The sequence below is a fragment of the Drosophila hydei genome, unplaced genomic scaffold, assembly GCF_003285905.1.
Source record: "Drosophila hydei strain 15085-1641.00,03,60 unplaced genomic scaffold, DhydRS2 tig00000211-arrow-pilon, whole genome shotgun sequence".
Lineage (NCBI taxonomy): Eukaryota > Metazoa > Arthropoda > Insecta > Diptera > Drosophilidae > Drosophila > Drosophila hydei.
In genome coordinates, this window is record NW_022045685.1 from 2,377,711 (window position 1) to 2,403,752 (window position 26,042).

Consider the following 26,042-nt stretch of genomic DNA (forward strand, 5'->3'; position numbering starts at 1 on the left):
ATAACTCAAGTACAGGGTATCGACACATCGCACACTTGAAACTGGAGCACTTTGCAGCTTTATTTTTAAGAATTTCAACTTTGAATAAAAAAGGAGAAAGCAGCGCTTGAAAAAAAAGATCTGGACACAAAGCGAGGCTCGGCAGCACCGCAGCCCAACCATCAAGCAGCAAAGAGCCAAACAGCCAAACAGCCAACCACCACCCAACACCCACATTGTGCTGTGCGATTTGCATGTGCAATTTATGCTTTTGATGGTCGTCGGCGTTGTCGTCGTCGTCGTCGTCGTCGCCGTCGCAGTGCATGTTAATGAAAGGCAACTGCAGATGCAACACTGCGTCCTCTGCAAACGGCGCAGCGTGGCATGGCCGAGTTGTCATGAGTCACAAAAGCAGCAAGCAGCACCAGCAGCAGCAGCAGCAACAGCAGCAGCAGCAGCAACAGCAGCCAGCCGACAGTAACAGCCACACAGAGCTGTGGATTTTGCTTGGCTGCATGCATATTGGAAATGCGAAAAGTTCAAGGATTGCTGCTCGCCAACGTCGTGAGTTTAGATGCTGTGCAGATTGTGCTGCGCCAGTCATTTGTTGGTATGCTGTTGGCCAGGTAACCCAAAAGAAAACCAACAATAACAACAACAACAACAACAACAGCAGCAACAGAATCAGCAGCAGAAGCATAGCAACAAATGCCACGGCCTAGGGCCAAATGCTATGTGGCACATGAGCGAGCAATGTGCACTACTTAGGTAAGTCTACACACAACCAAAAATACACACACACACACACACACACCCACACGTGCACACGCACATGCATATACACCTTTACAAATACATATTTAAAAGCCAAGGGAGCTGAGTGCTGGGCCACAATAGGAGCCATTGCAACGACGGCACGCGTAAAAAGAATAAGTGAGAAGCGCATAGAAAGCACGCAACTAGCTCATAAGAGTAAATAACGAAAGTTAAAAGGAAATAAAACCTCTAAAATAAGGTTAATTAAAAACTACATTGAAATAAATTAAACTACGCACTGCATATACGAGTCGAGTAGCATTGAGCTAAATTGATCTGATGGCAGCAGCAGAAATCCTTAACAACTATATTACAAATATCTTATAAAAAAGTAGCTCATACTGATTAAGGACTGCTTTTTCTACACGTAGTTGTATTCATAGATATAGTAATCATTCGAGATTCGAATGCAAACAAGAGAATTACGAATAAGTCCCAGTTTTTTCGGTCAGATTTCATTTGTTTTTGAGCGAAGTATTGCAAGCCCACTGTTCATAGAAATAGTAGTGCTGGATGTAAGAAGTTAAAAAAATAAATAGCAAAGGATAATTAAAAATAAAAAAGCAACCACAGCAAGTGTAATTAATTTTGTTATTGTTTAGTAATTGGAATTTATTGGAAGTGCATTATTTGTTATTTCTTTTAGTGGGTAGCCGAAAGCATTGCTCGCCAGAGAAAAGAAGTTTTATTGTATGACCTATATATATATATCCCTTGATTTTGCGTGGTTCAATAATTGAATGAGGTATCCTCAAAGTACTATTAGTAACTATGCTCCATTGTTCCGGCGACCTGTCAGTCAATTAGGAAACTATCGACCTCATCAAATATGTCTACGCAACAGCTAATACCATTGTGTGGATAAATGTAATACGTCGCTGAAACCTAATAATAGTTGTTCGTTCAGTGCACGAGACTTTGATTCGCATTAACGTCAAGTCAATTAACAGTGTTTGATGGGTTTGGCCAATGACCAGGCCAGGCCGAGACCCTGCCACCCCCACGGCGTCGATTGGCTGCGCAAGACTTGTTGCCTTTCACTTGGCGTTCGGCATTTTTGTTGTTGGCTGCCTGATGACAAGCTGCTTGTTGCAAGTTGCTAGTTGCAAGTTGCAAGTTGCAAATGCAACTGGCCATGTTACTGTCGGGCTGGCTGGCAAGCAGTCATTCATCAGGTTACTGCGCTCGGCGCCCGACAGCCATCCAATTAAGCTATAAAAATCTTAATTTAATTATTTGCCACACGAACAAAGCCAGAACATACATTCAACACACACTCACACACACACAGACACACTCGCACTCACACATAAAACATTTGCCATTCACATTTGCAGTCGCAGTCGCCGTCACATTCACATTCGTATTTGATGCAGTGCAGCAATGTCGTCGACAATGGAGCAGGCGACGGAGCCGTATACGACGATTTATGGCGGCCAGTTTTTCTTCATTTGTTGGTGGCACGCGGAACTAGCAGCGGGCAGCCGTGGGGCCAAGCGGCATGCATTTTTCATGAATTAGTTCATATAAAAGTCAAATGCACAAAACGTACGCTGCCAACTTGGCCAGCCAGCCACCAGTGAGCGCGCTGCGAGAGAGGCATCTCGTTTGCTACTGGGAGAATTTCAGACGTTTGCTGCCTGATGCAGGACTTAACCAACCAACCAGCCAACGAACCGACCGACCGTCCGAGGGGCTGCGTCTGTTCTTGTCGCCACATAAACAGATTTGTGACCGCAAAACAAAACATACCCAAAATAAAATGCAAAAAGCCATCAAGCAAAAACTTAACGACCCGCAAGGTACCCTATAGGGGGTTGCATGCTGAATCCAACTGAATATATATAGCTTATATCGCTAACGAGTCCATCAGCATTTCGCATAATAAGATATGACTATATAGAATAGTTTATTAATTTGTAGCTTGGCTAATCACTATTTGAATCGACTAAACAGGGTATTGGGCTTTTCAAATACATTTGTATATATGTGCATGTCAATGTGGCGAATTGAATGGAGTTTCATGTGGAACCCACTCACCTTCTACAACAAATTCCCGCCATGTGTAGTAGGCTTTGGCCTCTGTTCTTGATTCGCAGCATAATTAATGAAATGAAAGCATTTGGCGGCACTTCACTCGTTTTCTGACCCCTCTCTTTGCGCGCTCCCTACACCGTTAGCAGCCATAGCTCCAGTCAAACTGAATTTCACATTCGCTTCAGTCTCTGACGATTGCGCTGGCTTTTTTGTTTCGGCTTGCTGATGTGTCTTGCGGCCTGGCACATAAATTAGATGTATGAGGCCGAAGCTGGCAGATAATACGCCCGATTATGCGAAAGCGTGCCGACCTACGGCCTCATGGCCAACCGAATCAAAATCAAAATCAAAGGCAACGGCAACGGCAACGGCAACGGCAACAGTTTCCATGAGAGAAATGCAGTCGAAAGCTTCTTAGGGGGCGGCTCACCCTCCGCTCTAAGCTCAGTCAGAAGGATAAAACGACTCGTTTCATCTTGCTATTGTTGTTGTTCCTTTGGTAGCTGCTGGCCATTTCTCTTGATACCAAAACAGCAACATCAAGAAAGAACGTTTTTCTTTTCGGCACAACAAAGATTAAATACCCTCAGAGATCTAAGTCTTAGCAGTGTTACAAGCTTAAGTCGGCATCGATAAAGCTTTGCAGATGTGTTAAAAAAAAACATGAAGTAAAAATGCATATATTCAATGAATTTATGCCTATTTTCCCTATCACTTATCCGAATCCAAGCTGCTATATAACTGCCAACTGTGCTGCTCGTGCGTTACATATCTCCTGATGAAATTGTGAAACTCTCGCTTCGAGGTTAAACGTAAGAAATGTACTGGACATTTCGGACATTTGAGAGAGGGCTGCGGACTGGGCTTACTTGGCTTAACGTCCTGACAAAATGACCAAAGGAAAAGAACAAAACAACAGCAACAACAACAATTGGCACGGCACATTGAACAGGTTAAAAATATAAAAAGTGCACAGGCTTCCATGTGTATGAGTGTGTGTGTCTGTATGTCTATGTTGTTACACTTATTGAACGCTGAAGCTGGCAAGCAACAAAAGGAACCGTAATTTATTTTCTATAGAAAAATTTAAGGGCAGAAGAAAACGTGAAAACAAGCTAAGCAAATTAAATGGCAATAGATTGGAAATGGTGAAACGAAAAAAGCCAAACAAATACCAAGGAAAATCTCAAAACTGGTTAGGCAAAATTTGGCGTAAACTTCGCTTTAAAAATATATATAAGAAAAAATTTAAATAAATTTGATTTGCAAACAGTTTTTCAATACTTGGATTTTTTGATTGATTGGAAAAGAAATACAAATTATTTAGTTACCTCACAAACGAATTTCACGGACGTCAATTGCTTGTCAAGGACTTCTTAAGCTGATTTATTGTTATTGCCGCGTTTGCTGTAGTTTCTGCAAAGAGAGTTCAAAGAGCAAAGAATTAAAATTAAGATTTTTCTTTTGTTCGGGTTGTTCGCAGTGATTCAGATGAAATTAGATAAATGATCAATGTGATCAAGCAATTTTTTCTGCAACACATTACAGAGCTAGTGGGGCACACGAACAGGCTGGCCTGCCAGGCCTTCTTTAGTCTGTGACAAACCATTTAGCAAACCCATTAGACCCTGAATTTCCATTGCAATGAGATCAGGCTACGAAAATATGGCCTAGAGTCGCCTTTCGGCTTCAGATTTAGCTGTAAGCTCATTACTTTTATTTGGCCTTTGCGGTGGCTTCTGGGAAGCTGCTGCTGCCACACTTCAAGTGTGCGACTCTTAAAAATTGATAAAAAAGCAAGACAGCCAAAGAAGAGAACACAGCCACACGCATACTCACACACACACGCACACAAAGACTCGCACACACACTGTCACAGTAAGTCTTACAATCGGCTATTCGTATGCAAAAAGCCAAAGTCAAGTGGCAACAGGCCACCGAGGCCGGGGCTTAGCCCAGTTCCAATCCCAGTCCAAATCCCCAGAGCTGGCCCACAGCTTTGGTTTGCAACAGACTGTCTGCCCGAGTCAGGCCCAAAGCCAGCTTGAATTGCCTGCTAGCCGCTTGCCAGGTGAGAAAACAGAAATGCGGTTCAAGGTTTTTTGGGTGTGTACGGGCGGGTGTGTGTTGTGAGTGTGTGTTTTGGGGCCACAAGCTACGGGCGCAAAAGTGAAAGTGAATTATTAAAAACAATTGCAATTGGCGCTGATAAGTGCACTCACTGGCGCGCCAAAGGGGTAGCAGGAGGCGGCAGCCGTGTTGTTGTCGCGGTGGCAGGCGGCAACCAACCAGGCCACGCTCGAGTGCTCATTGTGTTTGTCGCCAATGCATGCCACACACACAAATACTTGTCATAAACAAAAGCTACAGTTATAAAAAATGTATAAAAAAGCAGAAAAAACTGGCACAAGCCGCATGCCGAATGTCAATAACTGGACTTATTAAAGGCCGATATCAGCTGGTATCGATTGAGCGGCTGCTTAAGGAAGCAAGGTGTAGTTCATAGCTAAAATTAATATTTGATGTGGAAATCTTCGTCAATTGTTTCCATTCATTATTACTTTAATATTACAGTAAAGTTTGACACTTCGACTCAACTAAATATATTTGAAGCTACTCCAATTATTTATCATTCCAAGTTTTACTTCTCAGCCATTATCAAATGGCATTAGACTGAAGCAAAGACAAATAATTATTAATTTAATAACTTATTCTGTGTATCTGTGAAATGCTTTAGTTAAAGGCAAAAGGACACATGGAGTAAATTCTTGATTGCAAACATTTGCCGAATCCATATAGTCCTGTCTGCCTATCTAGTTCTATATTTATATACTGATTTTGTAGCCTATACGAATTATATTGAGGAATTTACAATAATTCTCGATGGCAATAAATGTAAATTATTATCTAAATATGTTGAATAGAAGGCGAAGGTGTTGCAATTCACTCATGTTCATCATTCGACCATTTAGCTCACTCAACTGAGTTCAGCATAGATCGCTGTTAACTTCAACTTTTCCATGCTCACGATAAAACCAAATCTATTCGAAAAGTTAATGTGCTTTGTTTATGCGAGCACATGTGAAGCGTGTTTACCGAATTTGCCTTTGGTTTATTGTACATTAAATACAATTTTGACAAGATACAAATTCATTTAAAGTAAAATTTAATAGTTGCAAACAAATATATAATATTAATAGATGTTGAAAATGTCATCGAAATCCATTAAATAACAGCGTTTGCCCTCAGGCAGCAATCACCGGCATACAATGAAAGGCATGCATAATTTTTGGAATTGTATAAATAAAATTGCAATTGTGATCGATTACAGTTGCAGCAGTGTGTCAATTGCAACTTTTTGGGCGTGCAGGCTAGAATGCTGGGCTGAGGTTCAGAATGAGGCCACCTCGGCAACTAATATAACTTTTAAACTAATTAAAAAGACAGTTCTAGTTATACAAATCACAGCTGATATAGAACGGCACCAGTAGTAGCAAGCGAATCGTATTCAACCCTACGCATATTGGTTTAGAGTTAAAGACATTCCAAGGACTGTGCACAGAGCATGTCCTGGCAGTTGACCCTATTCAATATTACATAGATTTTTACGATATGCGCTGCAGACAAATAACTGAAATGGACTCTTAACATATTCATTTGGTCGAGTTGTCATTTATTGATTTGTTTCTTAAGCAAATGCTTCAAGCATGTCAGCAGCACAGACATATATGCGTGCGTACATATGTTTTGTTTATTGTGGCTCGAAAGTATCAAAGAAATTAAAATAAATTCGCATTTTGAGCAAGCCCTCAAGTTCTTTATGCGCCATGCATTCTTTTGCTTTTGTTGGCCAACCGAGTTGAACGATTTTGCTTTTGATTAATGTCTGTGCCAAGTGCAGCTGTAGCTCAGCTCAGCTCAGTTCAGCTCAGTTCAGCCCAGTTCAGCAGAGCCATACCCAAAGATGCCGTCCCGTTCCAAAAATCCTGCTAACCATTACAATATGCATGCCCAGCCCAAGCCCCTAGATTGTGGGCCCAGTTATCCGTTTCAGCTGCTCAAATGCACGCAAATGTCAGTCAGGCTGCAGACTGTAAATTGCTCGAATGGGACGGATGCTCTGCGCCAGTGGTTGTTCGGTGATGTCGAGTGTTGACTGTGGCTCGGCTCTCGACATTGCTCATACGCAGCGTTTGCCTCAAGCCAAATGAAGTTACTTGCGGTTGCTGATAGTTTTTAAACAGTTTTTTTTTGTATTGCTGCTGCTGCTACTACTGTTGCTGTTGCTGCTATTACTGCTACTGCCAGGCAACGTTTTTGTGTACATATGTGTGCGAGAGAGACTTGATTTATGTCGCTTTATTTCATTTTAATTGAAAAACTTGCAAACTGAGCGACCAAAGCCAAGTGGAATTTACGCCCAGCCAACGCACAAAAGAACAAATATAATTAAAATGGCATTTAAAATGTTTTCGGCTACTGACAGCAGCAGCAGCAGCAGCAACAAGAGCAACAATAGCAACAGCAAAAGCAAATATGCAAGCACCAAATATATGTAATGGCATAAAAAAGTAAATAAATTACTAAACAAAAGCACAAATGTAAATAAAATGACTTTATTAAAAAGCTGGGCGCACCAACAACAACAGCAACATCAGAGACAAAGAGAGAGAGAGAGAGAGAGAGCGCGCGCAAGCGAGTGTAAAAGAAAAGGATAGGCGTTTTTATAAACTTTCAGTGTGCAAATAATAGAGACATTCGCCAGCCCCATGGCTATGGCTATGGCTGGGCGTAGTAGGTAAAAAGTAAATCTGTCTGGCAGTGCAGCAGCAGCGGCAGCCAACCCACTGTAAAGGCCACAACATGCTCCCAGTGCTGCCCTGTCCCGCTCACTCCCTAACTCCATCTCTGTCCCTCCTTAGTCGTCTAGCCGACCTTTTTGTATATGACAAATGCAAATGTCGCAGCTGGATTTGGCAACTTTAGACATGGTCGCGGCGGAATAAAAAATATTTTTAAAAATTTATCAAATAAACCCATGCAAAATTTGTATGCACAGTGGTACGAAGGCAGCAGTCGGCAGTCAGCAGTCAATTCGCGAGCTGTCGATGTGACGCAACTGCAAACATCAAAAATTGAATGCAAAAATTGAAACAAATGCGACGCAGCCAGCCACATTTTTGTTTCTCTCATTTTTTATAACCAGTCGATGGCAGCGTTGCCAGACTGTTCCACATCTGCAGTTTTTACTTTCAATAAATTTGTAAGCACTTTGTAAACGCATGGAACTGTTGCATGCATGGGCTATACCCTGTAAATGGCATAGTTCAGACGTGATCGTAGCATGCAAGATGTGCTTAAGAATCAATTTTGTTTGATTTTTTAATAAAAAGCAGCAATCTATTAAGAGACCTCTGGAACTGCAAGTCTTTATAGAATTTTTAGAGAGCTTTGTAGTTCTGTATAGCAGAATAGAAGGACAAGTGGACTGACAAAGCTGGGCTATAATGCCTGAGCAATCATGTGATAGCCTGGTACACTTTTGAAAGCAATGTTGATGGGCACAGGGTATGCATACAAGAAAAAGAGAAAAAATGCCGCCAACAATGTAAATCATGCAACCAGCATAAAATGGCAACAGCAACAAGCCAAACAACCAGCACGAAAAACGCCAACGCAAAACGGTAACAACAGACAGCAGCAGCAGCAGCAGCAGCAGCAACAACAACAGCAAGCAATAGCAATAACAATGCTAACAAAAAAGTGAAATTAAATAACAATAACAAGGTTAGCTGTGTTTTTATGTTGCTTCTGGTAGTACTACTGCTGCTGCTGTCGTTGCGATAACGTCGCCAATATGTGATGTTTGCCCAGCGAGTGCAACAGCAACAACAACAACGAGAGCAAGAAAATGGTTCGAATATGCAGCCGCAAATTGAGTGTTTTTATTGCATTAACATAAACAAATTAGAATGCCAACGCGCGCGCGCTCTTGCTGCTGACTCACTAGTTGGACAGCAGCAGCAGCAACAGCAACAGCACAACAACAGCATGCAAAAGTTGGCCCGACAGCAGTAACTGTAATAGCAGCTGACATAAGTTGGCCGTCGAGACGGTCTGTGTAGGTGCACATCTCTCTCTGTCTCTCTCTCGCTCCGTGTAGTTTTCTCTTTGCTCCTACTCGCTCAGTTAACTCCCACACTTCACATGGCAAATGCAGCAACTGCTGCAAGTTGCGATGTCAGCGACATTTCGCATATTGTTGCCAACGCCTGCAACAACAATTTGTTGCCGTTGCAGCACGTCTGTTGCATGTCCTTCGTAGCAATATAGCAAAGAGCACGTTGCCACGTGCGACAATCAACTGGTTCGTTGGCAAATCATAAGCAAATGCTATATGTTAACCGTTAGCCTAAAGACTGTACAGCTCTGACCAGGTAAGCCAAACTCAATCAGCAACGAACATTCCTGTTCAGCCATCGAGCCGTCGTGTTTGATATGCGTGTGAATATCGTATTGGCAGCTGTTGGATAGCCTTTGGTTGCTGGCTGCTGTTAGGGTTTGAACGGGCTGGAAATTGTTTGGCTTTGTGGGCAACTGTCAAGAACAGCAACAGCAGCAACAGCCGCAGCAGCAGCAACAATAGCCACTGTAATGGTAAAAACTTGCGGCTGACAAACGTGCAGCCCTGGATGGCCAGTGTTGCCAGCGAGTGTCAATAAAATGAAATTAAAAACTTTAAATAACAGCCAGCACACGGAGTGGCCAAGACAATTTAATCAAGCTACTGCAAATGGATGCCCCGAGCAACCTCCCAGAGAGCTACCGAGCACCGAGCAAAGAGGCCCATGACCAGAGATGAGAATTCAAGACCAAGAAGACGCTGTGGCGCCAGAGCTTGGGCGCGCATTTGCATGCCAGCAACAGCAACAGCAACAGCACAGCAACAGCAGAAGCAAAACAATCAAAAAGTTTTTAAAACAAATTAAAAGTTGACAGCAAGCGTCGGCGACGCCACCAAAAGGGGCAGCTAAACTGCAACAGCCTCTAGCCATGACTGGCAAATTTACGATGCGGTCAAGTGCAATGCACTCAAGTGGCTAAGCGCCGCTCAAAGGGGGGGCCTATCGAGACATCGGGGTCGGCAGAAGCTGTGCAGTTTTGGAGCTCATTCGTAGCGTACGCTATGTGAGACCAACTTTATTAGCCGAAAATGTCAAACAGGAACTGAACCGTTTTATGGCCCAAGGTGTCGTTGACTTGGCTGTCTGCTCACTTCAAGCAACAGCAGCAGTAAACAACAACAGCAACAGCAACAGCAACAAAGGCAGCAGACAGCTCGGATTAATGTCATGTTGAGTGCCAGCCAGCACACGAGAGCCGCACAAACAAAGCACAAAAACGTTTCAATTAATTGCAAATTGTGCTTAATTAACCAAATGCATTCGAAGTATTTGCCTTTATTTGTTCCACCAGGAAATGATATAGCGATACGAATTCATTCAATTCAATGTTATCATATCAATTTACTCGTTTGCATTCCAAAAGCTTTAATTTGCCACTGAAAAGCACATTAAAGCTTTCGAGAAGCTTTCGCATACAACGAACTGAAGCTCAACAGCCGAGCACGAAGCAGAGCCGAATTGTCAATAATCTAAATAAGCTATTGAAGCAAATATTTTTTGTTTTCAAAAATCATTTTAATGATACAAAAAACCAGACGTAGGCCAGGACACAGTCGAAATGGAACTGGTTTACAACTCAAATTGCATTCAGATAGATGCTTACTTTCAGCTGCAAGCCAAGTCAAGCCAATAATAATTTGTTTTAAGGTTTTCCATGTTAGTTGTGTTGCTCTTAGAAATTGAAAACAAACGTCAGAATTTCAAACTGATATCATTCAGCATTTATTATGCCACAGATCCCATATCTAGGTAGCTTGCTTTATTTTTTTAAATACGCACATACTCTGGCAACATGTGACTAAAACTTTTTAGACAGCTGCTGCTGGTCAAAGGAAAAGTTTCTATCGGAAGGATCAATGCAATTTGCAATCGAAACTGAAGCTGCAACAGCAACTGCAACTGCAACAGTTCAATTGAAAATTTCAATTGCAAAACGAAAACTTAAATCGAATATATGACAAACGATGCACGAATTTTTCATTTGCCTTTTGCGAGTTGTGCGGTGGGCGTGGCGGCGATACCCACCTGCCTGACCATTATTATTTCGGGGGTCAACATCTCGAGAGAGAGAGAGAGCGAGATGAACAAAGAGGAAATGCGACAAGCGAAGCGGCAACGAGTTGCAAAATTCCACGGTTAAGTCAAGGTTATATGCCATGGTTCAATTACCTCCACTTTTGGGGCTCGTTTTCATGTCTACAACTCTTGACTGTACCATTTATTTGCGTGCTCTCTTGCTCTCTCTCTCTTTCTCGTTGCTGTGGGATTTACTTTTTTTCGTTTTATGTCTTCTTTTTTTTTTGTGTGCGCCCTATGGATAATGGGAGTTGGAGCTGACTCTTTGGTAAAGGTTAAAGCCAAATTAGAAAACAAAGTCGTATGCTTGAGCGCACAGGCAAGAGTCTTTGGTCTAGAGTTAAGCCCCCTTTTCATTGCTCAAGTATGCAGCAATCATGATGATGATGATGATGACGACGACAATGATGATGATGATGATGTTGATGTTGATGAGCATGTTGATAAGTTAGCTCGCTCTTGCTGGCCAATGGCCACACTTCAAATGTAATTAGAGTGCAGCCAAATGCGTCCGAAAAAGAATGTTGCAAAAAATTGAAGGGCGTCCGCAATTCAAGTCCTCTGCCAAGTGCTTGCTGTTCTTGTAGTACATCTAGTTGTTGATGTCTGCCCTGAACTTGGCAGAGAACACACACAGACATAGACAAAGCAACATTCAAAGAACCAACTAATCTAGTCGTTAGATACTGGATGCATTTAATGGCAGGTTCTTAAAGCCTGATGAATATTCATTTTTGATTTCAAGCCAACGAGTATTGTTGGCTAGCAGAGCTTAACAATTAATTGACTAGTTGGCTTGATTGCGCAAACGGACAACATATTGAGATATTGATGAAAAACTGTGAATAGCTAATCAATTATTCCAGAGATTGCTCATATATTCACTAGCTAACTGATTATATATGTTATACCACGATTTACTGTGAAGCCTAATTTGTATACCAGGGTCCAGGCGGAACTGGCTGCTTAGGCAGCTTATGCATAACACAGGAAGTTCAGAAGTTCAAACAAATGGAATGTGAATCGAAGAAAATTAACATCAAAAATCAACTTCAGGTGGATATGAACACAAATTTGAGCATTTTCTAAACTTTTAAGAGCGTGTTGGTCTTGGATTTGCAAACACCTCATCACGCATATTAATGGCTTAATTTTGCTTTCGCTACAACGATGACAGCCACCCACACACACACACTCTCTCCCTGACACGCATGCACACAGCCAGCATGCATTTCGAGTTACTGTTGGTGTCAATTGTATAAGAGACAGGCGAACAATAAACCGAAACACTGCGAAATATATATGAAAAGACTTGAAAGTCATGCGTATCCATTGACTTTTCTTGTGAAATCCAGATATAGCTTTATGGAGTTTCCATTTTTAGCTGCATTATTTTTTTGGCCTTTAACAATTAATCAAATGGATTTTTGCTCGATTTTCATTTCAGTTTTGTCTCGGTCATTCAACGCTTTTGCCGCGAAGAAAGTCTTTTGGCTAGAGCGCAAAAGATCATCGATCAAGCAGCGATCCGACGATCTTTTGTCTTTGGATGGACCGTGACTGGCACTGCTAACGGGTTTCAATAAGCTTGGCCAAAACGCTCGAAATGGCAAAGTTTTTCGTGACACTAAATCGCAGTCGCTTATGCGAAAGCTTTGACCAAAAACTGACAAAAGCCAGAGCGTCTGCAACTTTCGCTCTTCTGTGTGGGACAAGCCAGCCGAGCGACAACAACCACATAGACTTTTTGAGTTCATTAGACTTTGCCACATCAGTAAATAATCTGATAATTGCTAATCAAAATCAACTAAAAGCAAATATGCACGACTTACTGATGCCCTGTACTAGCCGTCTTGTATTATGTCATTCGATTCGATTAGTCGGCTTGATCTCTACATTACGCAGCTCAAATTATCCTACTCGAAATTATCACCTTTCTTTGTGATTCTCAAATTAGGCCCACAAAGTCTCAAGTGCTAATGATGTTTACGTATTTATACACAATTGATATCTTTCTCTTTTACCATTCGCTCTTGCTACCCTTGCCGCTTTGCCTCACATAGTTTTGCATCAAAACTTAATATTATATTATTATTATTGTATGACATAAGTTGTATTTAATTGAGGATATTATTGTTCAGCTAATGTTGTCGACAGACTCGCCGTCTGCAGCAGCCAAACAAGTCGAAGCATTTCTGTTCATTTCATTTAAATGCATTTTAAGTATAAGCTGATAATATTTGCCTAACGATTGCTGCTGTAAGCTCAATTGAATGGCTGGCGCTGACGTTTATTGCCAAATAATTCATAAGCAGCTTAGGTCCACTGAAGGTGGTCCTTAAGCTATGACATGTCTTCTATGTCAACAGTTATGATAGGACTTTGTGCTGCTCTGGCTGGGCTGGATGGAATACCCTCAAGCACTGAGCACAGTCAGGTAAATCTAACGAATCCGTTTGCAAGTTTTGGCTCCAGAGCTTGTCAAGTTTAGCAGCTGCACTTGAAAGTTTTCTGAACTGAACTGAACTGAACTGAACTTTCACAAGCCTGACCAACTATGAGTATCAACTACCAAAGCCAGCTAACTCACTGGCAACTGGCAACTGACAACTGGCAACAGGCAACTGGCAACTGGCAACGGGCAATGAGCAACCGGGCACTCGGTATCTTGCAACTGACACCTGAGCTTACCTGAGCTGCCGCACCCGCGCCACCGAAGGAGATAGCCGTGCCCGGAGTTATATGTTCGCTTTTGGCCTCACCAATGGGTCAGTTTACCGTGATGGTGGGCAGCCTGCTATTTGGGCTGTTGGCTACAAATTGAGACACACACACACGCTGGCATTCAATGAAGCTGCGTTGGCTACGCATCGTCTCGCAAGTTCAAGTTTAACACAACACAGCAGAGTAAAAGTCGCCTGCGAAACGCGGCAGCCATTGGCATTTGAAAAAAAAATATATAAAAATAAAAATAAACAATATGAAACTAACTTTGGCAACGTGTCAAGCCGGTTTCTCGCTCGGCACATGGCCGACACGCCGGTCCAGCATATTTGAGTCGCGACGCACGATCCAAACCGGGTCTGATCATTTATATATATATATATATATATATATATATATATATATATATCATATGATATAAAAATCAATTGAAACTATAACAAGGTGGCGGTGAAACTGCAACTAACTAGCTACAGACAGCGAACCGAATGCCCGCTGGAGCATTCACGTTTGCATCCAGAATAACCTTGTGCTCAATAGGAATCGAATTGATATTTTGCACGAACCGTTGCCAGCGAAGAGGAAGCACAAGTGTGGCAAGACAAGACGAATGAATGTATTTATGAATAAAAGAAGAAATAACAAATCGCACGAACAAATAAACAAAACTAAAGCAAACATTAATAACAATTTGTATTTATGTTGCCTGTTGCTCTTTGCTTTGGCATGGACCGACAGTTGCTGCTATTTCATATTAATAAATAAATATGCTAACAGTTCATATTATCATCATCATCATCATCATGGTCATCGTCGTCTGCATTGTAATCATCATTGATTATGCTTTGCGTGCGTGGTTTTCATAATCAATCAATTGATTGAAGACGTTGAAACAGATGCTTAAATGGGGCACTCACAGATACTACAGTTAGTTAATGCACCAATACACACGCGCAGACACACATACACATACACACACACACGTATTGAACGGTAAATGCAACGGTGGAAAAAACAGCAAGAATCAATTTGGCTTGAATTGCGGCCAAGTTAAATAAGACGTGATCTCTCTACAAGAACTTTCAATTAGTTTTCGTGTTGTAAAAATGTGTTTCTTTAGTTTCCTTGGTTAAGCATTCAAGTACATGGGTTTTTGGACGTAAGACATTTCAATACACATTGCCCTCAATGAGTTGCGAATTCGCCCAAACATGAAGTGCGAACTCTGCGGCATCCTGAATCGATGCAAATAATACCTCTTGAGTTATGGGTTTACTGAAGTGGATACAACAAGCTGTTGCTGCTCATTTGTATGTTTATCGATAAGACACGCAACGTAATTCAATAAACAGATTAGCGGCTACCAAGCGCTTTTCGAAAGATCATGACTCAGTCACCTTAGCCGCAACTTGGGAATTTAAATTTACATTTCTGATGGCAGGCAGACGTTCCGTTTTTGATTTGTTTTTCTGCTTGTTTATTTGTACGCTTTTCGAGGGGTTTTACAATTTTATCACACGTGTTGAGCAGCATCAATATGCGAGAAACACGTTTGAAGAACAACTCGATTAGTTGATGGCTTTTGATGCGAAGATATAAGAATTCCCGAAGATTTTCTAAACAGTTTATGTTTCAACTGTTATCGGACTACTATAGATATATATATATATATATATATATATATATATATATATATATATATATATAGATATATAGATATATAACCTATATAACCTATTTCGATGCCTTATATCACCAAGTGTATTCCATCTTCGGTGTGGCAGCAGAAACACGTTCTCATTTACCTCGGAAATCGGAGATTCGCCCCCGTTGAAACGATAAATGTGTTAATTTATATCGATTAATTACTAATTTAACCAAAAAATTCACATAAGCAGCAGCAACGACAACGACAGCAACAACAACATGAGCAACAGCAGCAGCAGCAGTCGCCATCGCAACAGAAGAATATAAATTAAATAAATGTCGTATGGCAATTTCCGTAAATCGTTTAGCGATTACTCATACGCAACGTTAACCAGAGCGAGGCTATAACGGGAATTACTGCAGCTTCAATATTCCCCAAAAGGTCGCGCAACTTTCATGCCATAAATCAAACAATTCTAAAAGTGCAACTTATTTACTCCGGCTGCTGTTGTGGGCTTTCATAATTGAGCGCGTCTGACTGCTAATTAGTTTGATGTGCACACAAAAGTCAACATTCAACGCACTTCAATTCGCCTCAATTCAATTCAATAAAGTCCAATTGCCGTCGCCAAGCAGCAAGAGTTATGATTTATATGCTGCCGGATGGTCGAAGACATTGCATAACTTGCCACTTAAGGCGTGCCAAAGTGTGGGAATCGCATCTCCCAGCCACGTCCCAGTTTCCCAACGAGCCACACATGTAATACATTCAGTTGTGATAGCCGGAAACACTTGCACATGCCCGAAATATTCAAATGTTTATGTGGCTCGTTAGGCCGAAGCGCAACAGCTCGGCCAACAAATTGTTGACACAATTTTTCCACAACAAAAAAAAAGAGAAATATGAAAAAAATAATAACAAAACCAGCAGCAGCAGCAGCAGCCAACTCCGCGTCGAAAGTGAAGGTGGCGTTGGCGTGGTCAGCCGTGTGTATAGTCCATATACGAAACCAAGTCTATGTCGCTATGATAATCGCATATTATAGCGTGTTTATGCAAATTCCTAACAGCTTTTCACACACGCACACACACACATACACACACACTGTCACACATAGCCCAGACATTGAAGCTTTAAGAAAGGTCGTCCAGCTAAGACTTTGTTATGGTCAGTGGCATTTTGATTGTAAGTTTTGTAAGTTCATTAAAATGTAAGCGGCAAAAATGCATTCGCCCTAGTTAACAGTGAACAATATTTCCAAACATTGTTAAACATTCAAAATTTAACTGCGAAACGTAGTGAAATTGAAACATATGTACGTGAAATTGAGAGCAACTGAATTACAAATAGATATTGATGGCTTGAAAATGCATGTCAAATTGAAACCAATTAAAATTAAAATTTGACTTAAATACAAAATATCCAGCCACACAAATAATGATATGAAACTGATACATGATTATACTGATGATTGTAAAAGTCAATGTGGGGGAGAGAGATAGAACAAAAGAGAAAGAGAGAGCAATATTGCATTTAAGTCACTAATAAATTAAAATTGGTTTGAAATGCAAATTTTTAAAAACTTAATTTTTAATAAAAAACGTATCGAAATTTATTTAAAGAAAATAAACGATAATTTCGTATATATATATATGTATATATATATAATAATATATATATATAATAATGCCTAAATGTTGTTATTCTCTTCTGTCTTATTATAAATATATATACAATTTTACGCAGCTTTTAAGAATGGTTTTAATGCATTTGCTTATGAGATAGAATTGTGGCCAAAGATATATATTTTTTCATTTTATCATATAAGTTAATTAACTAGTTAATAAAACTGTACTAAAATTATTTTAAGTTTCTCTTGACTTTTAAGTCTTACAAAGTTGCCAAACAATAAGGTTGCTGCTGTGCAAAGACATTATTAAGACACTGTACATAAGCATGTACATACACATATATATATAGGCATGTATTTATTTTAGTGTGTTTGTCTTAGGCACAACTTTCGCAAAGGCTCTAAACTTTTGGGCCTATTTGTTGCCGAGTCACACTGCCGTTGCTAGAGGCACATTATGAAATCGCTTCCGAGGGCTCAACATGATTTCGGTTGACAATCGATAATTGAAGTCAAGTCATCGTTTGTGCTATTCAGATAACTCATCCTGGTACCTTTTGCCTTTTTCTTTATGCAACTAATCAAAGCAATTGCTCGATGTTGTTGTTGCTGTTGTGTGTTTGTTTGGTGTTGTGCTCTCAGCACTTTCAACTTTGCTGGCTGCACGGTCGTTCAATTTTAACTTTTGATTGCACTGCATTAAATTGATTTTCGACATGTTGCCTCAAAAGCTAGCTTGAGTAGATCTTCGCTTTGTACGTTCCCCAGCACTGTGTCATCATTTGCCATCATCTTTGGTAAATGTTGTTGATGTTGGTGTATTTTTTTGTGTGCTGTTGTTGTTATTATCGCGCATGATTGGCATTTCTTCAGTTCGATTTTGGTATTTGCTGCCATTGTTGTTGTTGTTGTTGCTGTTGTTGGTGTTTTCAACTACAATAATGTTAGCCTGGTGCTCATCAGTTTATTTATTGACTTTACTGTTTACTGTGATTACTTCACTTGGATACAACAATAACGACAACGGCAACAACAGCAACAGCAACAGCAACAGCAACATTAACAACTGCAACTGTTCGTCAAAGCAAATGGAAATTGATTTTAGCCATTTTTATTTCATTTCCGATTTGCAGCTACAGTTATGCCAGCTACAAAGCTACATTGAAGTGGAAGCCACAGACGCAGCCGCAGACATTGCCGCATCCGCAGCCAAAATGTGACACATCATTGTCATGGGGTATTGCTATTGAGGTTGGGAATCGCTTATTGCATAAGCCCAAAGCAATGCGGAACGCGAGCCAAGAGCAGAAGACAACCGAATGACTAGCAAATCAGCCGCAAATATGGCCAAAATATACAACAAAAACACCCCAAAAAAAAAGACAAACACAACAAAACAAAAACAAATGCTGCTCAGATTTCACTTTCATTTGACTGCGGTTATTTATCGAGCTTAGAAATAAACGTTGACTTGAGCTCAGCCTTTTGGAGCACTCCAAGCATCCAGACATTCACTTTTTGCCAATCTCCAGCTCCATATGTGGCAGCCATTTTATTTGGGGCTTTTCGCCTGTGCAGCTTCAATTCAATCAACTGCAAATTTGACGAGATTTTATTTCGCTACAGATTTCAAAAACGTTTGCTTTGAAGGTAATTTTTTATTAATTATTATCAATGAATGAAATTAGTGAAGTACTTCATTATTGCAGAGCTTACATTTCATAATCGTACCTTTTTCAATTCGATTTCGATTAATTTTCAACTCGAAAACTTCAGCGATTTCAGGTCATTTGCATGGCACAGCAACTGGATTATGCTATGCCTTATAATAAAAGCTCATAACTAAAACACTTCGGGCCAAAAGCAATTCAGCAAAGTTACAATGACAACAGCAAGCACCATTCTTTTCATGACGAGATTGTTTTTCTTTTTGTTCTTTTTTCTTTTTTTATGCCCATTACTTATATCACATGCGAGTACTTTCGATGTTCAGTTTCATTAAAAAATGTTCTTTATAGAGAATAACTATAATAAATTTTTACATAATCATATATCAGATTGTCAAGTGTTTGAAGCTAGAAATATATGGTTTGCAAAAAATGTGATGAATTTTACTCGCGCTGAATATGTTTGAAAATCGATACTTATAGAATTAGTTGAATTGGAATGAAGCTGGCAATGTATAGTTTGCATAGATATACTCTGAAAATAGTTTATCGATAAATTTAAGAATTTATATTCATTTATATTTATAGATATGTTTATCGAACTCTCTTGTTGAATTGTCATGAAACTGGGAATAAATAGTTTGCCCTAATACAAGGTTTCTGACAAATCTATAAAAATCGATATCTATCGAAAAAATTTTTTTATTGAGTTTGCACAGATATACAACAGCTTATCGATAAACACATAAAAATTTCTTTTCATCGAAATTTGTAGTTTAATTGATATGGATCTGTATTTATATAATTTGCATATATATACAAAAGTTTATCGATAAATATAGAAAAATCAATTTTTATCGATTTTATTATCATTTTATATATTGTTTTAGGGTATGCCAGAGTCGAGCATTCTAGAGCAGATTGCAATAAACTATTTAATTTACTCTATTTTTGAGTTTTACAAATTGATTATCAAATATATATAATTAAAGTATTCATGTTAACATAACAATAATATGTTCAGGTATCCTATACTATATACTATACACTATAAAGTTACACTATACTGTATATTATATAAGTCTTCCATTGGAAGAGAGTTGAGTTTGTTTCATGAATTCATATTAATTTCAGATAAATTCGCCAAGATTCTTCTAAAGTTTGGAGTTACGTGAGAGGAGCAAAGTAAAGTGTATTAAATATTCGACAAGTGGCAGCATAATTGCTTCTTCTTTTTCTACAGTTTCGCAAAGTTGCTTTTTTATTTGGCTTTTTTTTTTGTTTTGTTTTTCGTGCTGCCGAGGCGGAAATAGCTCGTTGCCGAGGCGCACTTTGTGTGCGGCCTTTCAATAGTATTTTTCACACTTGTGAAAATTAAAACTTAACTGAACATTTTGTTGTTGCCGGCTTGCATTGTTGTTGCTGCTGTTGTTGTTGGCTTTTATTGTTTTAATTTCATGCGTTTTTTCGCGCATTGTTTCAATGACCGTCACGCGCCGCAGCCCGCTGCAAAGTCGACCGGCCAAACAGTTGAAGTTGTTGTTGCTGCTGCTGCTGCTGATGTTGTTATCATTGTTGTTGTTGTTGTTGTTGTTGTTGTTGTTGTTGTTGTTGTTGTTGTTGTTGTTGCTGTTGCTGTTGCTGCTGCTGTTTGTTTGCAAAATGAAGTGGTCATATCTGTGCTGTATAAGCCCCGACCGTCCCTCTTCATGCAGTCGCAACGAGCTTTAATGATAATTTCCAAATGACATAAATGTGGCCGAAGTGCTGCAGGCGGCGTGTCCCACCATATAGAGACGCCAGCTCTGGGCATGGCGTTGTAATCAATGAACTGGTCAGGCCAACCCCCAGATAAATGAATTAAATGAATGGCATTGCCGGCATCTGTGAATGTGCAATTGCTGTGCGTGTGTGCGTATGTATATATGTGTGTGTGTTTGTGCATTTTAATGCCTTAATGAAAAATGCATTTTTAATTATTTTTTGTTCATTTACGGGCAATTTTTTTGCCATCATTGAGGCGCCGGACAGGCATGATATGTGTTGGCTTATGCGGCGTATACGTTATTTATTGCGCTTAATTTTTTCTCTCGTTTGACGCTAGACAAGGTTAAGTTGACATGCCCAATGTGCAGGGTGCTGCGGATACTCCCAGCCCCTCCTCCATCTCGGCTCCTCTGATACGGCTGCTACTGCTGCTATTGGCCCCGTTATTTAGTTTTTGGCTTGGGTTTCATTTACACTAGCTGCACTCTGTCTCTGGCTATTTGTGTTGCTGCTGCTGCTGCTGCTGCGGCAGCAACGGCCACGCTATTGGCCATGCGGCCAGGTATTGTATTTCATCATTTGTTAAAGTCGAGCCATTGATTTGTGCACAGGTAACAGGCACTAACGGGCAACGCGTCTCTTGTCATTCATTAGTATAGCATGTCATTCATTGGGAGCCCTACCACGACCTCATCCCCCTTTAAGTGATAGAGCGGACGCGTGTGCATGGGGCACCCGTTACGAAACTCTTCACCCTTGCATGGAGACGTTTCGACGTCGGTAGCGCTCGAAAACTCATCAAATTTCAAGCCAATTTAACTGCTCGCTACAAGTGAAAGCAAGCGAGCTATTAAAGGCAAATACCAAAAATGTACAGCCTAAAAGGTCTACAAATCAATCCAGTCTGTCATGTGCCATTAGCCATTAGCCATTAGCCATTATCCATTTGACATTTGTCATTTCAATATTGTTACATTCGCAATATATTCATATTTCATATGAGCAAACATGAGTAGCTGGCAAATAAATATCTTCTTTTTCTACTCCTGTCGCCCTTTGGGTGGCCATTTTCGTTTTCATTTTCCTACACTTTCCACTTTCATTTCAATTTTCACTTAAATTTTAATTTCAATTTCACGTTGTTGATGCGACAAAGTTAAGTTTAAACATAATTGCAATTTGTCGAGTCCGTTTCCATTAGCAAGCAGACAGATGGTTAGAGAGGGTATCATAGCAATTCGGTGCAGCAGCAATGGCAACTGGTTCATAGCACCGCCGCTGCACATTCACAGATCTTGAGCTGGTGCCGGTTTTTCATTAGGTACATGCTTAAAAATTGTGAACAGCAAAGCAAAAAGTGAAAAACGTTAAAAATGTGAAACAAAAAAATGGAAAAAAATGAAAATGAAAGTTTCAATTACAAATTGGACGGGTTAGTACAGTGCTTTTGTCTGGCAAGCGAAAAATGCCAAACACTGAAAGAAAATGAAGAAGGCGTGTGCTTTTCTTCATCTTCTGCTATTTGTTTTTTGTATTTTTTTTGCTTTTTATATTTTGTTTGGCCGCAAGAGAAAAAAGCGTAAAAGTGAAGCCATTTAATTACTGGTTTTTCCGCTTCACTGTACACTGCAAGATATTTCCAAGGTGAATGACGAACGGTCACAACTGCTGACCACGCCCCGGCGTCTTTGTCTTTTACCCTCTTAAGCTGATTGAAAGAGTCCAATGGCACTGATTGAAAGCCCCATTCAAGCGAGACTCTTAGCACAGATTTGTTTGTGGCCGCCTGTTTGCGACATTTCTGATTGATAAGCAAAATGGATTAAAGGCGTTTTATAAAAATTAAATGGAAATCTGATTGAAGCAGACGGCCTCAAGAGTGTCGATGAATTGCACTTCTAAATCGATCAGCTGCGTGCACTAAATGTGAATTTTTCAATTAATCGAAAGCAATACAGCTAATCAACACTGAAGCCATTACAGTTTACTTATATAGTTGTCATTGCATAGAACTTGAATCAGCATTAAATCGAAGGTTGGTCGAGATTTTAGCCAAGCTGAGGTAGGAAACATATCGATGAAGTTCAGATTGAAATTGTTTCTCAAGGCAAAGTTAAATCCAGTTGAAATTGAATGAAAGCACGACAATCGCCATTCTCACAGGAACCAATTGAAATTTATAAATAAGCACATTTATAGTGTCGAAAGAGTGATTAAAATGCACAGCTCGAAGGTGAAAGACAAGTATTAAGTATTCAAATATTCCGGGACTAAAGTGAAAACAAAGTGAATCAAAGGTTTATTGAAATTCATGGCTTGCAGTGCGACACTGAGCTTTGGCTGTTCGCAGCGCATCTGAAGTTGACTGATGGGTAACAAGTTGCAAATAATTCAGTTCTCAGCGTCAAGCTTGAAATGTCGGCAATCATCAAGGGAAAAGCTGCTTTCAATGAAGCGTCTGTTCGTTTGTGCACATTGTCAGCAATTGAACGCTTAGACGTGGCCATAAACAAGCCAAAAGAGATTCTCAAGGCCGTCGCCTCATCACAGCTAACCAAAAATGGGCAACTGCTAACAACACTAAGCAGCTTATGGAGTTCTTCTTGCCACATGATGTTGACATTTTGCCCACACACAAACGTGAATGCACATATTGTAGAGTGTGTGTGTTTGTTTGTGGGGAGACCCCAATAACAAACATCTGAAATGCTCAACGAGGCCTCCCCCAGAAAACACGCCGCATGACTTGCATGCCAAGATTCGAGATCTTAGATCTAAAATCTGAGAACTCAACAGTGAGCTGGCAAAAAAAAAAACGAACGATGGAAAAAAACACATTTTTTTATATACAATAAAATTAAACAAACAAAATTATTGTACATTGTATGGCTTTGGGTATTTATCAGCGTCTTTGGGGAATTCAAAACGTTAAACTTTAAGTTTTTTCGTTTTCGGAACACAATAATTTTGGCCAAGTCATGTTTATAAAGAGGAATAGTCTCGTGCATGATAAGAGCCATTATGACACATTCCTGTCCCGCCCGGACGCTAGATTTTTACTGCATTTGTGCTAGGCATTATCAATATTTGTACTAAATGAAACACTAAAGTGAATTATTAGTTGTGCAAATAGTTGCACAGTTTGGTTTGGTTTGGTTTACTGCGAAATCTTTCGTCTACCGTTTAGCAGTGAAATCTGATAACTTGGACGTCTACGTCTGCCGCCTCCTTCTCACAGCTCATCATCGTCGTCGTCGTCGTTGGCAGCTTGTGACAATATTTGCACTGGCAGATAGGACCAAGCTCTAGCTGCGTTCTTTGAAGCCGATTAGATAATGTTTATACTCTGGCAGAAGGTATTTTACGTTTCATTGCGGTATGTGTAACAAACACATCCATTTAGAGATCTCTATTTGGTTTTAGAACTAGAGTTATGTTTAAAGTTAACAAATTCCAAAGAAAATTATACTCTACAGAAAATCAGTTGCGAAACATATCTATTTTATTTAGATTTAAATAAAATTGGAGTGGAAACTCAATCTGAAGATTTCACTATAAAGCAAGTTTATTAACCCACATCCAACTAGAGCTGGACTCTTTCTCTGCTTCAGTTTTCAGTTGTTTTACAGCGCCATCACTCGACATTGCATGCGCTGCTGCAAGTGCGATGATTTCAACTAATTACTTGGCAAACATATCATAAATTTTGTGTCAAATATCAATTATGTGTATTTCTATATATAAATATATATTTCTATATATACATAGATACATAGATATGTATTCTGCTGCTGATGAGTTAAATTCGTGTCCCTTGCTGCAATTGCATAACCCTGACCACAAAAATCATAAAAGTCATTGGCAACAGCAACAGCAACAAACAAACAAACAAACAGACAAATAAATAAACAAAATAGCTGCCCAGCGTTGGCTGGTTGGATGCTGCTTGGGATGTGCGAAAGTGTTTATGTCATGATTTAAAATGCGTGGCAAGTGGTTAACCAGCGGATAGGGGGATGGTGAAGGGAGCGCGGCTGGGGTTGGGGTGCTTAGTTGCTGTATGTGCCAAATGAGTTATGGAAAAAATCATTGGCATTTGTTGAGCTGTGTAAATAAATACAACAGCTTATTGCATATTAAAGGCGACGTACAATATTTATGACCCTGGTGTCGCTTGTGCAAATATAGCAAAAGCAAAAGCAAGAAAAAATAAACGGCAAATAAACAACAATAAAATAAAAACAATATAGACAAAGCGGTAAATTTAGCACGTGTTGCAGGCAATTGGGGATTAGGCAAGCGGCAGACGCTCCATAATTAAGGACAACCTCCTTAATAGTTGTCAATTGCGAGTCCTCTGACAAAGCTGATGAGTTTAGAACATTATGTAATAGCTAGCTGAGCTTTAGATTATGTTGCGATTAATCTAAACAGCCCACTGAGAGTCAAGCAACCAAAAGCTTAACTAACAAATTAAACTAACTCAATGAGAGTCAAGCAGTTAGATGTTTATCTTAATGTTCAGACTTATATACTTTACCGCCTTGCTAGTCATAAGAGCTTTCAGTTTAATAAGCAGCGTAAAGCTTGAGAATTAAACACTTTAGTTGTGCATAAGAAGCTTAGCTCAATGCATTTAAGGAGATCATAATTTCAGTTATTCTAGTCAATCTAAGCAAAAGATAGTTTTTCAATCGTAAGTCAAAGTTTATATAAAAGCTTTTGCCAAACTTAAGTTATTCCTTGCGCTGATCCCTATGCTTACATTGAAACTGTTTAATTCCACTGATCACATAACCTCCAAGTTAACTCTCAACTACGAACAAGCCTTCAGCCAAGGTACGTGTAACAGCAGAGGCAGGAGATAGTCAGCTATTGGGTTGCTTATAATTACGTTGTTTGCCTACGCAAGTGGGTCGGATTAATGTGGTGCCTAGCAGCCCTTGCTGTTGCTGTTGCTGCTTCTGCTGCTGCTGCTGTTGCTACTGTTGCTGTTGCTCTAATGGAGCATCCTTCTAACCGTAATCGGGTCTGCTTAACTCATTTAACTGCCGGCAGATGGCGTAATGCGATAGGAGTCGCATTGGATGCAACCGCTAAATGCGTTCCTCTTGCTACGAATTGATTCATCACATAAGCACGAAAGTTGTCTGCCTCACCGCTCACTGCTCCTAGATAATTCTAATAAAAGCTCAGGCAAATGCCATCGAAGGAGGGCGCCGCATGCGGAGGACCTGACGGATTTTATGCGTGGTCAAAGTCAATGGGAGGAAAATAAAAACAAAATGTTGCATTTAAATTTTCACACGATGATGCTGCTGTTGGTGCTAATGTTAATATGGATGCAGATGATGAGCATGAAGATGATGACATTGCCTGCGGCCAACATTTTTTAGCACCATCAACTAGCCCGTGGCTCGAGGCTCATGGCTGGCAGTCAGGCAGGCCAGGGCCAGCTCGCGACCACACGTCAACCCCTAAACCCTTTCATTTTCTCCCTTCTACTCATCGAC

At 40.1% G+C, this 26,042-nt stretch overlaps 1 protein-coding gene across 1 annotated transcript in view; it reads right to left on the reverse strand.

The window, feature by feature from the left end:
* The window catches only part of LOC111601906, an 84,536-nt gene that overhangs the window by 11,961 nt on the left and 46,533 nt on the right, over nucleotides 1-26,042 (reverse strand). Inside the window, exon 5 of the mRNA XM_023318754.2 lies at nucleotides 4,164-4,248. The gene's annotated coding sequence lies outside the window, so the exon portion shown is untranslated. The remainder of the gene's footprint in view (nucleotides 1-4,163; nucleotides 4,249-26,042) is intronic.